The 12,661-nt window shown below is 42.9% G+C and overlaps 1 protein-coding gene across 12 annotated transcripts in view; it reads left to right on the top strand.

Annotated features, from left to right (window-relative positions):
* The first annotated feature begins 6,936 nt into the window (after positions 1–6,936).
* The window catches only part of LOC309868543 (liprin-beta-1), a 177,295-nt gene continuing 171,570 nt past the window's right edge, over positions 6,937–12,661 (top strand). For 5 of the 12 annotated variants that reach the window (XM_082738490.1, XM_082738498.1, XM_082738493.1 and 2 more), the window contains exon 1: positions 7,031–7,249. The gene's annotated coding sequence lies outside the window, so the exon portion shown is untranslated. Of the gene's footprint in view, positions 7,250–12,661 lie in introns of all 12 variants that reach the window. The other 7 variants (XM_082738494.1, XM_082738487.1, XM_082738492.1 and 4 more) reach the window with 5 other exon arrangements.

Here is a 12,661-nt window from a genome sequence, read left to right as displayed (position 1 = left end):
ACAGACTCTAGTGCTCAGCTGGGTTGAATCATGCTAGCATGGGACTTTGGGCAAGTTACTTAGCCTTTTGTGGCCTAGTTTCCTCATCTGTGAAATGGAAACAGACCTCAGAAGATTGTAGTTAATATATTTATAGCATTTAAATAGTACCAGGGGCACCTGGGTGGCTCAATGGGTTAAAGCCTCTGCTTTCGGTCATGATCGCAGCGTCCCGGGATTGAGTCCCACATTGGGCTTCCTGCTCTGCGGGAAGCCTGCTTTCTCCTCTCTGCCTGCCTCTCTACCTACTTGCGATCTCTGCCTGTCAAATAAATAAATAAAATCTTTAAAAAAAAAGTACCAGAGAGAAATTGGTGTTTCCTATTATCATCATTTTTATCATCATTGTTCTTTCACTATGACTTCTGCTGCTACTATCCACTACTCTTTTGGGGTTTACGGTCTCATGGTTCACTTTTTAGACTTCAAACCGCTACTTACTCATGCTTCTGTTTCTTGCCTTCATTCGATGTCCCTCTCTGCTTCTTTCTGCTTTACTCTCTGGGTTGTTGCTATTATTATTATTTTTTTAATGTGTCTCACATTCACTATCTTGAGAGAGAATCTGATGGGGACACTGAGACTAGTTAGTAGGCAATTCTGCTGGTAAGTTCCCATGCTTGTTTGCTCCATGCTGTTGGCAAGCTTATACTCGACCGTCTTTGATTCAGGTGGGAATCCATGGTCCAGTCAGTACCATTCAAAGATCTCGGGCTGCTAACTGAGAATTCTGTGAAGAACCATTTTGGACTGTTAGAAGGAAGCTGTGGGGTTGGCAGCATCCAGGGGTTTGTGGCTCCACTCCAATGCTTTCTTTAGCATTGATGTCATCCCATTTATAGATGATGAAGTGATCCTCAAAATGTCAAGTGATCCTATGTCTTAGAACTCAGTGCTTTATTTAATTTTACCAAAGAGGAGGTGCTATTTCTTACACTTCCTCTTATTCAGGAATGGGTGATGATCTTTTTCAGAAGTAGCATCTTACAATAGAGAAGGTAATTCTATGGCTATTACACTATGACTAATTCAGAATTTGAGCAATATAGGGTCAAATGGAAATTATATCAGGGTGATATAGGAGAAACAAGTTTCAAATCACTTAAAGACAGACATACTAAAGTGATGACTGAGCCACTTTCTCCTTGCCTCCTTAATACCCCGGCTAGTTTAACAAACCACCATACTAATTACTGGCAATTCACATGCTACACAGTCAGCATCCTTCAGTGACAAGGTCTTTCTGGAGATAGAATCTGGAGGAGCTAGGGAAAGCAGGAGAGAACCCAACTTTTATAGGATTTGGGAGATAAGATGCTCTAGCCTAAAGATTTGTTAATCCTCAACTAGTTTCGACTTGCCACAAAAGTCCCTTTAACAAAAACATTTATTTGGACCCATCCTCCCATCTTCACTTTACATCTGTGCTTACTAAAACCCATTCCTCTTCATCCCCCTAGGAGTTTCTAAAATGAAATCTAAGCTGCCACTTAAAATGTAAATTCTAGTTAAGTAGAAGGATTCTAGTTAAGGATTAGGAGAGACTGAATAAAGCAACAGTAAATTAATGATTGTCCAGGTGAAAAGGTGAGTGGGGTAGAAATTAATGGATTAGTCTGGGGTCTGGGAATCATATGTGGCAGTCGTCCAGAGAATGGGGTACACTACAACTCTCCAGGGGGGTAAATTTTGATTAGTAGTGAGCCATGATATAGTATTTGAAAAATGAGCCTTACTAAATATTGTGGCAGAGGAAAATTAAAGTGGGAGTTACTGGTTATGAACAATGCTCTGCTGTTGATTGGGTGCATTCCCGGGACCTCTAACAAGGCTTTGCGCACAGTGCCTTTTTTAAGAAGGAATGGCAGTGACTTGTCATCTCTGGACAGCCTGGGTTTGGCCTGCTTGGGAAGAACCCTCTGCCCATCATCTGCGTGGAACAGAAGAGAGAATTGTTGCTGTGTCCTGGAAGGACTGACCAGCCATCTTTCTGGACTCTCTCAGAGTAGAGGAACCAGACACGCTTTTTAGGAAATTCAATTAACTATGTTTGTAAATGGGCTTAACTATTTAAGGGAATTCAATTTGTTTAGTATAGCCATTAATTGAACATTAATCAAGGACCATGAAAAGCAATAGTCTTTATTTTTAAAGTTGTTTTCCATTTAAAAATAGAATAATAAAATGGATAATTGAATGTAGCTGGGTTCTTGGATTTGTCTGGCAGGTAACCAGAGAATAACGAGGACAATCTGGGTTGAAAGGGAAGAGTTATTGAAATAAGACCCTACTTGAAGGGAGATACCGGTCTTCTTTCTAACCTGTCTCCATGGGCAGGAAGGGAATAAGGAGGAACGTTGGTTTCATAGATGATGTCAGTGGCCTAGTATCCAGCTAAAGGATATTAAAATGGTGCCTGGGTTATCACCAATGCCATGCTTAGAATCAGACGGAATAAGCCGCAATTTCCTTTAGAAAGAATTCTAAAGCTAGGCTTGTTTCATTTGAATTTGGGTTCATGATTTATACCATGTGTCCAACTCACTCTGTGTTTAGCAGTGTGACTAGGGTAAGAATAGTCTGAGGCACCCACATCCTTTAAGACAACTTTGGTCCAGTTCTTCATGAGTTTCTGAAGAGTTAGCTCCTGGCAGGTTAAAAGTTTTAAGCAAAAGACAGCATTCATTCATTCAGTCAGTCAGTACCAGTGAATTTCTATTGAATGTCTGTAGGTTGAAGCAGGGCTTTGGATTCCCTAAAGAACTTAAAGATAACACAAATTGGCATCCTGTCCTTAGAAACTTAGTCAGTGAGGAACATAAGCTCTCTCTATAAATAATAGTACAATTGTTTTGTGGCGTAAGAAAAAGGAAACTATCTTTACTGATGTCTTATGTGTCAGGCAATGTGCTCTATCACCTTGCCGGTGGTGTTTCCTCAAATTCTCACAAAACCCCGTGAGGTAGATTTTACTAGAAATGGGCAAAAGTCAGATTAAGGAAAAAACTTATTAGGGAATATGGGTGCCAACTTTGCACAACATGGGAGTATGAAGAAGAGTGGATCACTAAGTGTAGAAAGGTAAGTTGGAGACCAGAATGTAAGGGATGTAAGGGTCTTTGGATACCCAAAGAGAGTTTGGGCTTTGTCCCCTAGTGAAGGGACACGTTAAAGTGTTTTGAAAGGAAAGTGAAGAATGATCAGGACAATGTTCTCGAGAGTGGCTGCTGGAAGCCTGTGAAGGCCAGACAGGCATGTGATGTGACCTTGACGAGTCAGGTGAACCTCTCTTGGTATCTGCATCTAAATAAACTAAGTGGGGCATGTGTCCTCGTGCCTGCACAGGCTTGGGGATGAGGAATGAAGAGTTAGCCTGTTCCCGGTTACTTGGGAGGACAGAACTGGAAAAGGGTAGACTGTGGACAGGCAAGGCTTCAGGTGTATAAAGAGAAAAAGGCTTGTAGTCAGAGACCTTGGTTTCAATCCCAGTTCTAGGTATTCTGGAGCAATTTACTTATATAACCTTGCTGAGCCTTTGATTCCTTATGTTAAAAGGGGGATTATAACACTTAGCTTAATGAGTGGTTATGAGGATTAAATGAGACACAAGCCCGAGTCTTTGGAAGAGAAAGTCAGAAAAGCAGGAACTGCCTCTTAGGAGAAAGATTTTGAGTGGTGGGCTGCTCTCTGAGTTCGTATGCTCCTTGTTACCAGGTGAATCTAAGCAGGGGCTTACAACAAGGCTATTTGTCAGAAATGCTATGGAAGGGCTCCTTGCATTCAATAGGGGTTGCATCAGATGACTTTTGGGGTCTATTTTAAGTTCTATTTTTGTTACTCTCTGCAGGGTTTCTCCTGCTTTCAAAATGTTTCTCTCCTCACCCATACCCCATCGTGTTAGTATCTGGCACAACTCATAGGTACTAAAGGTAAGTCTACCCATAGGAAGAACTAGGTGGACAATAGATATCTAGACATACAGAGTTAATTAGTGTTGAAACCACAGGAGCTGTAAATAGACTTTTCCATTAAGCCAGCTAGAATCCAAGATAGTAGGGAAATTCCAGGTGTCCGCTCATCAGGCATCCTATTTCACTTCTGTTGCATTGTTCTAATCCTTTGGGGCTTCTCCAAGATACCCAGAGGTCAGTATACATATGCATACTTTATTTTTAAAAAATGAACCATTATGCTGAAGCCTAAATGTAGAAAAGAGAAGCTCTAACTCTTGTTAAGGGGGAGCAGAAAAGAGTGCAGGGAGGAGGCCAAAATCTTACCCACTGGTTCCTTCTCACCCACTCTGAAACCCCTGGTTTGAACATTACTGTTCCAGCCCTCGCCTGTTTTCAGCTTTCCTCTTGACTTTTTTGCTTTCTGGACTCTGATGGCAGCTGTTATCACTCCAGCTGCAGAGGGGATGGGAGGCAACTTCCTGTTATTCTATCCTGCCATCCCTGTGGGGGTGGGACATTCCCTCCCCCATCTGCTGTCGGTTGTAGAATGTGAGCCTAGATGCAGCCTTCTTGTGACTGGGGCTGGAAGAAGACTGGTAGTCACTGGGCCACTGTTTGAAGGCATCTGGGGGGCAAAAGAGGCAACAGGCACTACTGATAAGTGTGTCTCTGACTGAGGGAAGGGAAGGATGAGTGGCTAAGAGGCAGGTTAAGTGGGTTGGGCAGAAAAGAAGTTAAGGGTTGTTGCATGAATGATGGGAGAGGAGGAAAAGGGAAGGGTTCTGGTGAATATATGAGAGAGAGAGAGAGTTATAGTGTCTGGCTGTGAGATTTTTTGGGTTCTGGGTACATTAAAGAATGGAGGGGGGTCAGGGTGATATGATGATCCATTTTTCTGTAGTCCTGTATTTTTAGTGAGTCTTTTCTTTGGATTGGGTGTAAATAATACTAAGAGGATTAAGCATGGAGCTTGCTTAATCCTGTGGGAAGATAAGGAAATATATAAAACTGGACCATGTTTTAACCATGTTTATACCTTTGGACAATCTCAATAACCCTTACAATTACTTTCCATGTATTATCAGCCCCATTTTATAAAGGAGGTGATCAAGGTTTCCGATGCAAAGTTTTAGTGACTCACCCAGTTAGGCACCAAGTAAGTGCCAGAACTGGGCAATGGACCCCAAGCTCTTTTATAGTCCACTATAGCACACACAGAGGACTAGGACAGAGTTAGGCTTTGAGAGAAGGGCAAGACTTCACACACAGAAGAGCAGGGATTCCAGGTAGGCCAGAAGGTGAGAATCAAGGGATCTGTGATAGACCAGTTTGGGTTTCGCTGGAGTGAAGTAGGAGATGAGGTGGTAAAGATAAATACAAAGGATGCTAGGGAGAGTTTTAACCCACTGAGCCACCCAGGTACCCCTTGTTAGGGAGAGTTTTAAGTGGCTAGCTAAGAACTGCAGAAAAAGGAAGCCTGATTTAGAAGGGAAGATGTTGATGGCAAAACCGAAGTGTTTTAGAAAACTCATTTGGTGGTGATGCATAGAAAGACCTAGAAGTGGGGGAAAAATGGAGTCGGAAATATGTTAGGAGGTTGGAATAGCATAAGTCTGACAAACAGCATAGTGGTGGTAATAGAATGTAGATTTGAGAGAACAGACGCCTGGGCGTGTGGATTTTTTTCAGCATTATGGTGTTTGAACGAGGTCCACTGTGAGCAATTGCCACTGTGAAGAGAAAAAAATGGTTGGTGAGGGGGGCCAATGGATTTTGGTTTCAGCCCCAGTTCTGGAGGCTCTGGAGTAACTTACATTATCTGGCTGAACCTTTGATTCTTTATGTTAAAGTGGGGCTGATAACATTTTACAGGATGGTTGTGAGGATCAAGTTTGATCAATGTTTGACTCTGTGCATCTCTCTACAGTTTTTGGCAGACTGGTGAAATGTGGGGGATGTTGTCATCAATGAAAAAAAAAACAACAATACAAACCAATAGAAAGCCAATACTTAATTCACTACATTTCCAGAAGGTAATGGATAATAGGTTATCTAATATACATAGAACGACGGTTCACCATTCAGTTCTGCCTTGGATCAGATGTTAGGCAAATTGAAAGAACGGTCTCCTGAGAATCATTCTGTTCTGTTAGCCAAGGGGATTATACAGCATGATATCCGTCAAGAGTAAATGTTAGTTAATTCTTAATTGATAGCTCAGCCACTGCAATTGGCTCCATTCAACAGTAATTATTCTCATGTGGCTCGTTCAAGTCAATTGTGAGATTCCACCCCCCCCTCCCCGCCCCTTCAGAAGTGTACGAAAGAAAGCAACAGCCTTAAGGTACTTAAAAAGGTAAACAGTGATTTTCCTTACTTCGGAGATTCAATTTTATTTGCCCGAAAGCTCGGGTGGTGTGATTCTCACCACTAAAAAGCAAAAGCAGCACATGGCTGATAACGCCACCAGTTAACCATTCAGAGCTGGGTCGCGGTTTCTACGATTCTCTTCCAAACCTTTCCGGAGCTTTTGAAGTTCTCAATTCCCCATCTAAGGGAACACCCAGCAGCCCCAAGATAAAAGGGCAGGGGAGAGAGCGGGCGGCTCCCTTTATCTGCAGGACTTAAAGCTAGCCATTTTCTGCTCCACGCGCCGCGGGACTCGGACGTGCCCGTGACACCGAAGCAATTGTTTTTCCCTAGAAAGGGGGCTGGGGTGGGTTAGTTTCGTTTCCGCTCCGGGTGGTTGTCAAGGCGCCGAGATTAGTTCAAAACGCGACCCGCAAGGCTCTTCCCCAGACCATCACCTCCTTTTCTTAAAGATAGCAGGAAAGGCAGCCGCTCCCCCCTCAACCACCACCCACTCCCAGTCCGGGTCTCGCTGGGCGAGGAATGTATAAAATTAGTTGCCTCCTCTGACTGACGGCCCCCCGGCCCAATCGGAGGGCGCCTGGGCGCGGCCGGCCCCACCCCCTTGCGAACGCTCTTTGGCTAATTCCCGCGGGGAGGGAGGAGAGAAGGCGAGTGGGAGGGGGGAGGGGAGGTACCTGGAACTGGGAGTGATGTCAGCTCCCAGCTCGGTGCCTGCCCGGATTCCTGACATGGTGTAGGGCCGGCGGGGTGGGGAAGGCGGGAGCGGGACGGGAAAGGGTTCGGGCTGAGAGCCTGCGGCGGGGCCGCCGCGCCGGGGCTTTGAACTCGGACGGAAGGTGAACCAGAACTTTTGGAAGTCGTGCCGGCGGCTCTCCACCCCCCAGGTAAGGGCGTTTGGCTCGTCTCAGAGACCGGAGGGAAGGGGCACCGTTGTGTGGTTGCAGCTGGGTGTTGCAGCTGCTCCTCCTCTTCCCCGGCTCGATTTCCTTTCCAACTCACTCCTGTTTCCCCGGGGGAACGGGAACTTTTTTTGGGGGGGGAAAGGGCTTAACTCCTGGGGTTCCCAGCTAGCACATAGGTGAAAAGTACCTCCACGGTGGACGTGTAAGGTATTGTCTGTGTCCTTAGACCCCCACACCGTGGTCTCCCAGTAATACTTGAGAACCCCGATTCGAGAACGTGTGTGTGTGTGTGTGTGTGTTGGGGGGCGGTATTTAAAGATGTCACAAGTTTATAAAATTTCGACTCAAAAATTATGCCCCTTGAGAGAGAAGGAAAGGTTTGTATTTTTTTTTAGTTTCCCTGTGGCCTGTTACACGGTGATTTAAATGAAAGAGTATCATTGTTATTCTTAATATTCGTATATATCAATGTAAAAATGTCCCTTATATGGTCTAGTCAGGATGTGAGACATTCACTTGGGGTGTTTTAATTATGAGCGGTGGGAAAATTCGTCTCTTGGGGGCACACTTCTAAAACTCCCAACTCTTTTTCACTCTGACATTTTAACAGAATTTCATAGTCAACTGTGATCTGGTGGGGTTAGCAAAGCTGCTGAGAATCTCCAGATCTGCTCCCTGTGGCTGCCTGAGAAAAGGATGAGGGCTTGTAGTTGCGTTTTCAAGGATCATTTTTGGAAAAGAGTTTTCACAGGGAAATGGGGTGGAAGGCGGGGCATACAAACTCTTAATTACAGGAGCGTGGCTCTTTCAACATGTGGGACCCAAAACAAATCCTTCCTTTCAATAAGAAGTGCAGAGAGCAGTAGAAGAAGAACTTGATTTAGTGTCCAAGTTTAGAAGTTAGGAAAGGCCGTTGGCTGTTGGGAGGAAAAGATATTTTGAGAAGTGGAAGTATAGAATTCTGATTTTTGTTTATTTCCTGTTTGAAACCTTTTTCCTGTTGGGAGATCTTGTGTACCCAGGTCGCTAATCCGTTGTGATTGACTTTCTGGTGAACAGAATTAACTCCATAAACTGATTCAGAACCCTCACTTATCAGTGCTTGAGGCTCTTTCTTTTGGAGAAGAAGAAGAAAAAACAAAAACAAAAACAAAACAAACACCACGTATGGGCTGAGACTTGGGAGTCAAGTTTCCCTTTTCATTCATCACTGTTCCTCAGCAGTGAGGATCCTTCTGTTGCCAGGTCAGGTGTGAACTTTATAGTGATGCAAAAGCTGCATCCCAGGTGCCTTGAATGAAAGAGAATTTCCAGGAGTAAGGAAAGAAAGAAAAGGCACATTACGTCTTATAAACCCATGGAGAGAAATAGGGAACACAGGACTTAATAGACCAGGTTCTCCATGTTTCTAGCTGATGACAATCAGATTTCAGAGCTAGAAAGAAGTGTTTTGTTTTGCTGTTGTTTATAAAACACCTGGGTCTGTATTATTCTTGGTTCTTGAAAAAATTTAGTACAGGGTGGATAAGGAGCAGTCTTTTTGCAAAGGGAAGGTGTGTTTTCCTGGAAAAGTTAAGGCCATTTTAATTTTGGTTTGTGTTTTGGGGCTAAGAAATAGCAATTGCTTAGGGACGCCTGGGTGGCTCAGTTGGTTAAGCGGCTGCCTTGGGCTCAAGTCATGATCCCAGTGTCCTGGGATCAAGTCCCACATCAGGTTTCAAGGAGCCTGCTTCTGCCTCTGCCTCTGCTTACCACTCTGCCTGCCTGTGCGCGCTCTCTCTCTCTGACAAATAAATAAATAAAGTCTTTAAAAAAATAAATTAAAAAAAATAGCAGTTGCTTAATGGCTGTGAAATGGGTCTCTTCTATTTGTTCCATGGGAAGTACATAAAACACACTGTATTTTCCAGTGTCCTTTTTCATTGGGAAAGAGGAGGTAATGTAGAATTCCTGGGGGTTAATGTGAGCTCACTGGAGCCTTGGTTAATACAGTGTTCAAAGTGCAGTTTGTAATCACCAGTCAAGTAAAGAGCGTCTTTATGGTGTTGCGGTGATGTGCCAAATTCTAGTTTACGCTTTCTTTCAGGAAAACTAGCCCTGGCTTAGAGACTTGAATATGCTAATGCTTTCAATTTCATTCGCAGTTTGAGTAATAACACTTACTTTATGTACTTAATTTTAACAATATTTATTTCCCTTTCTCTGTGTTTATAAGACAGATATGGCATAGTAAAACAAAGTACTCCTAAAGGACAGAATTTGAAAGATAAATTGAGTCATTGAGAAGGGTAAGATCAGGTTTTGGTTAAATTCTCTTTAACCAGCAACTATCATACTTCCAATAGCTACTTTAAAAAAAAAATAGGATAATCTGGCCTTTGTGGGCAGGTAGATGTTGACTTGAAATGAAGGGCACAATGTAGTTGCAGATCAATAGTGCCTAATTTCAAGGGCATCATAGACATTTTTTGGAAACAAGTTCAGTGAGAGAGAGCTTAACTGCTTATGTAGTCTTTTTGTTCCTCACTGTACCAGCATGAGATAAATGAGACCAAGGTCACTTTTCCCCTCTTACCAACTAGCTGACTCCTTGTAAAAAACATTCCTTTCATATTCAGGAAATATTTGTATTTTTATAGTTAATTTAGATTATCTTGGTAGTTTGTTATATTAAAATTAGCCTGTTGAGTTTTTCATCTTCCATTCAAAAAAGGTTTCCAGGGTGTCTGGGTGGCTCAGCTGGTTTCGATTCACATCATGATCTCGGGATCCTGGGTTCGAGCCCCACACTGGGATCCCCACTCGGTGGGGAGTGTCGTTGGGATTCTCTCTCTCCCTCTCCCTTCTGACCCATGCTCGCTCGCTCTTCAAAAAAGATTCTCAAATTCCGAATAGCACATTGTTCAAACTGTTAACTGAAAGAAGACCTCATTCATCTGATTCTATCTTTTCAAAGATATTATTACATTTCTGACCTGATCTGAATTACCTTTTCAAAACAAGGAGTGAAAGAATGACTATTTATACTGGGTGTGTGTCTTGATTCTTTATTAAAGAAATACTGCTTCAGAGTGGAAAGATAGGCAAGAGATATTGCATAATGATTGCCTATTTATTCCCAGAGATTTCCCTAGAAAGCCATATTAGTTCTGAAATTAAGTAAAAAAAGTCACAATTGAGCAGCCAATCGTGAAATATTTCAGTGAGCTGGGATTATTATTATTTTTTTTTTAGCTGTGGTTGAACAGATGGGTGTAAGTATGAGATGCAAAGCTGTCGAGATTAGTGACACTGGGTGTTGTTTGGGGATAAATGGAACAAAGTGTCTTCTGGCCACCAGTTGCCTTCAACTAAAGGTTGATAATTTCACAGTTAAATCGGTCATCAAACTGTCCAAAAGTGGACACTGTCCTAAAACTGCTCTGGGCTTGTGCAGTTGATTCAGCTCTAGTTTATTATGCCATTTTTCCCCTCAAACTGTTCACCATGCATGTCAGAACCTTTTTCCTAGTCAAAAAGGCCGAGAGCTTTTGTCACATATGTTACAACCACAAAGACTGATGCTTTATTCATTGGAGGTAATGGCTTAAAAGAAACCAAACTGAACCAACCCACCCTACAAAAAATACAAAGACTCTTCTATTTCTTTTACGCTGTTTATTTTAAATCTTGTCATTATTGATGCCAGTTTGGTGTAAGTGGACGACAATGTTTCAAAAGGCCAAGTGGTGAGGATTACTTTTGCTTTAATATTTTTTTCCATTTTGAAGGATCTAAAATGCCAAACAACTGGATTTTAGATTGAAAAATGGACTCCCCCAGGAGTTTGAAGTTTGCACACTTGTTAGCCACCTTTGTTGGGGAGAGGAGGGTCTGAGTGAAATGTGTACCTGTCTATATCATTGAAGAGCTTGTATTTCTGAAATGTGGCTTTGGACTCTGAGTGTGGTCCTGGTGGATGTGGTGTCATAGTTTGTGACTGGACTTGGGTTTTGTGTCTCCCCAGAACTTGCTGTGACTCACATTTTGACTGGCCCACATGCAAATTCTTGTTTTTGTTGGCAAGTATAATGAGTTAAGAATAGAAGGATCATTTGGTGGCTTTTGTACAGGGGTGTGCCTAAAAATGTCCAAGACTGAAGGAATTGTACAAACTTAAATTTTAGTCAACATCAATCATTCTGGCAAAGCTCATGGCTCAACTGTGGATCCTGGAGGAAGAAGATCAAGTACTGTAAAGTTTGGGGCTGGCTGTAGATTTCATGGACACCCCCTGAACTCCAAAGGAAGGCTAGGTGTTTCCACATCTCTCTTAAATTTGGGAAATTAAGCATTTGACATAAAATAGATGCAAGTTCAGGAGAGCAGGTGGCTGATTCTGTGTGGGTGTGTTTGTTAACAAGGACAAACTTAATTTTACCTGGTACGAGAGAGTAAAGATGCTGTTTTCATCGACAAGCCCATTCATAAACAAGTGGCCAGATTTTTTTAAAAAAAGATTTTATTTATTTATTTGATAGAGACAGCACAAGCAGGCAGAATGGCAGGCAGAGGGGAGAGTGTAGGCTCCCTGCTGAGCAAGGAGCCCGACATGGGACTTGATTCCAGGATCCCGGGATCATGCCCTGAGCCGAAGGCAGCCACTTAACCGATTGAGCCACCCAGGCATCCCAGTGGCCAAATTCTTTAGGCAGGCAAGGAGGTTCTTGGGAAGAAGGAGGAGGCTCAATGGGAAGGGTGTTCATTCTTTCATGCTATACACGTAGTGCTCTACCATATTGCTAAAGACGCCTACGTTATCTTATATCTCTATATGTAGGATCTAGCTCACAGGATCCAGTCCTTTTTTGATGGCTCTTTGTCACCTTTCTCTCTATAATACTTGTACAGATGTCATCTCACTACCACAGAGTTTTATGAGGTTTTTGCGAGGACAGTTTATGGAGTTGACTTTATTTGGGAGAAAGTAAAAATAAGGCTAGAACTCGATGGCCTACTTTCTTAATATTCTAGCTTGTTGGTGTAACTGCTGTTGTTGCCTAAGTCATGTTTCTGCAACCATTATCTGTGTCTAAAGATGCTGCTGCTTATGACAACACATAGTAGAGGGTTTTACTTTGTCTGAATCAGAATTTGGACACGCTCTACTACTCTTTATGAATGATAGAAGAGTCCAGTGAGCCTGTAGGGTCTCTTCTATATTAACTGGGAAGTGAGTGAGTGGGAGGAAGGGAAACGGTGGAGGACTCTGAGGGAACACTAAACCCATTGAACCTGTGAGATGGCCAGAATGATTTGTGTGAAGTCACCTGGTTCTCTCTGTTTTTATTCTGGGTCAGCTGCTATGGATTCTTTCACACCCCCATTGGTTTTTAACTTTGTGCAACCAAAAGC

This window comes from Mustela nivalis (genome assembly GCF_964662115.1).
Source record: "Mustela nivalis genome assembly, chromosome: 7".
In the NCBI taxonomy this organism is placed as follows: Eukaryota; Metazoa; Chordata; class Mammalia; order Carnivora; family Mustelidae; genus Mustela; species Mustela nivalis.
The sequence above is the reverse complement of the archived record's forward strand: the minus strand, read 5'-3'. Positions and strand labels throughout refer to the sequence as shown.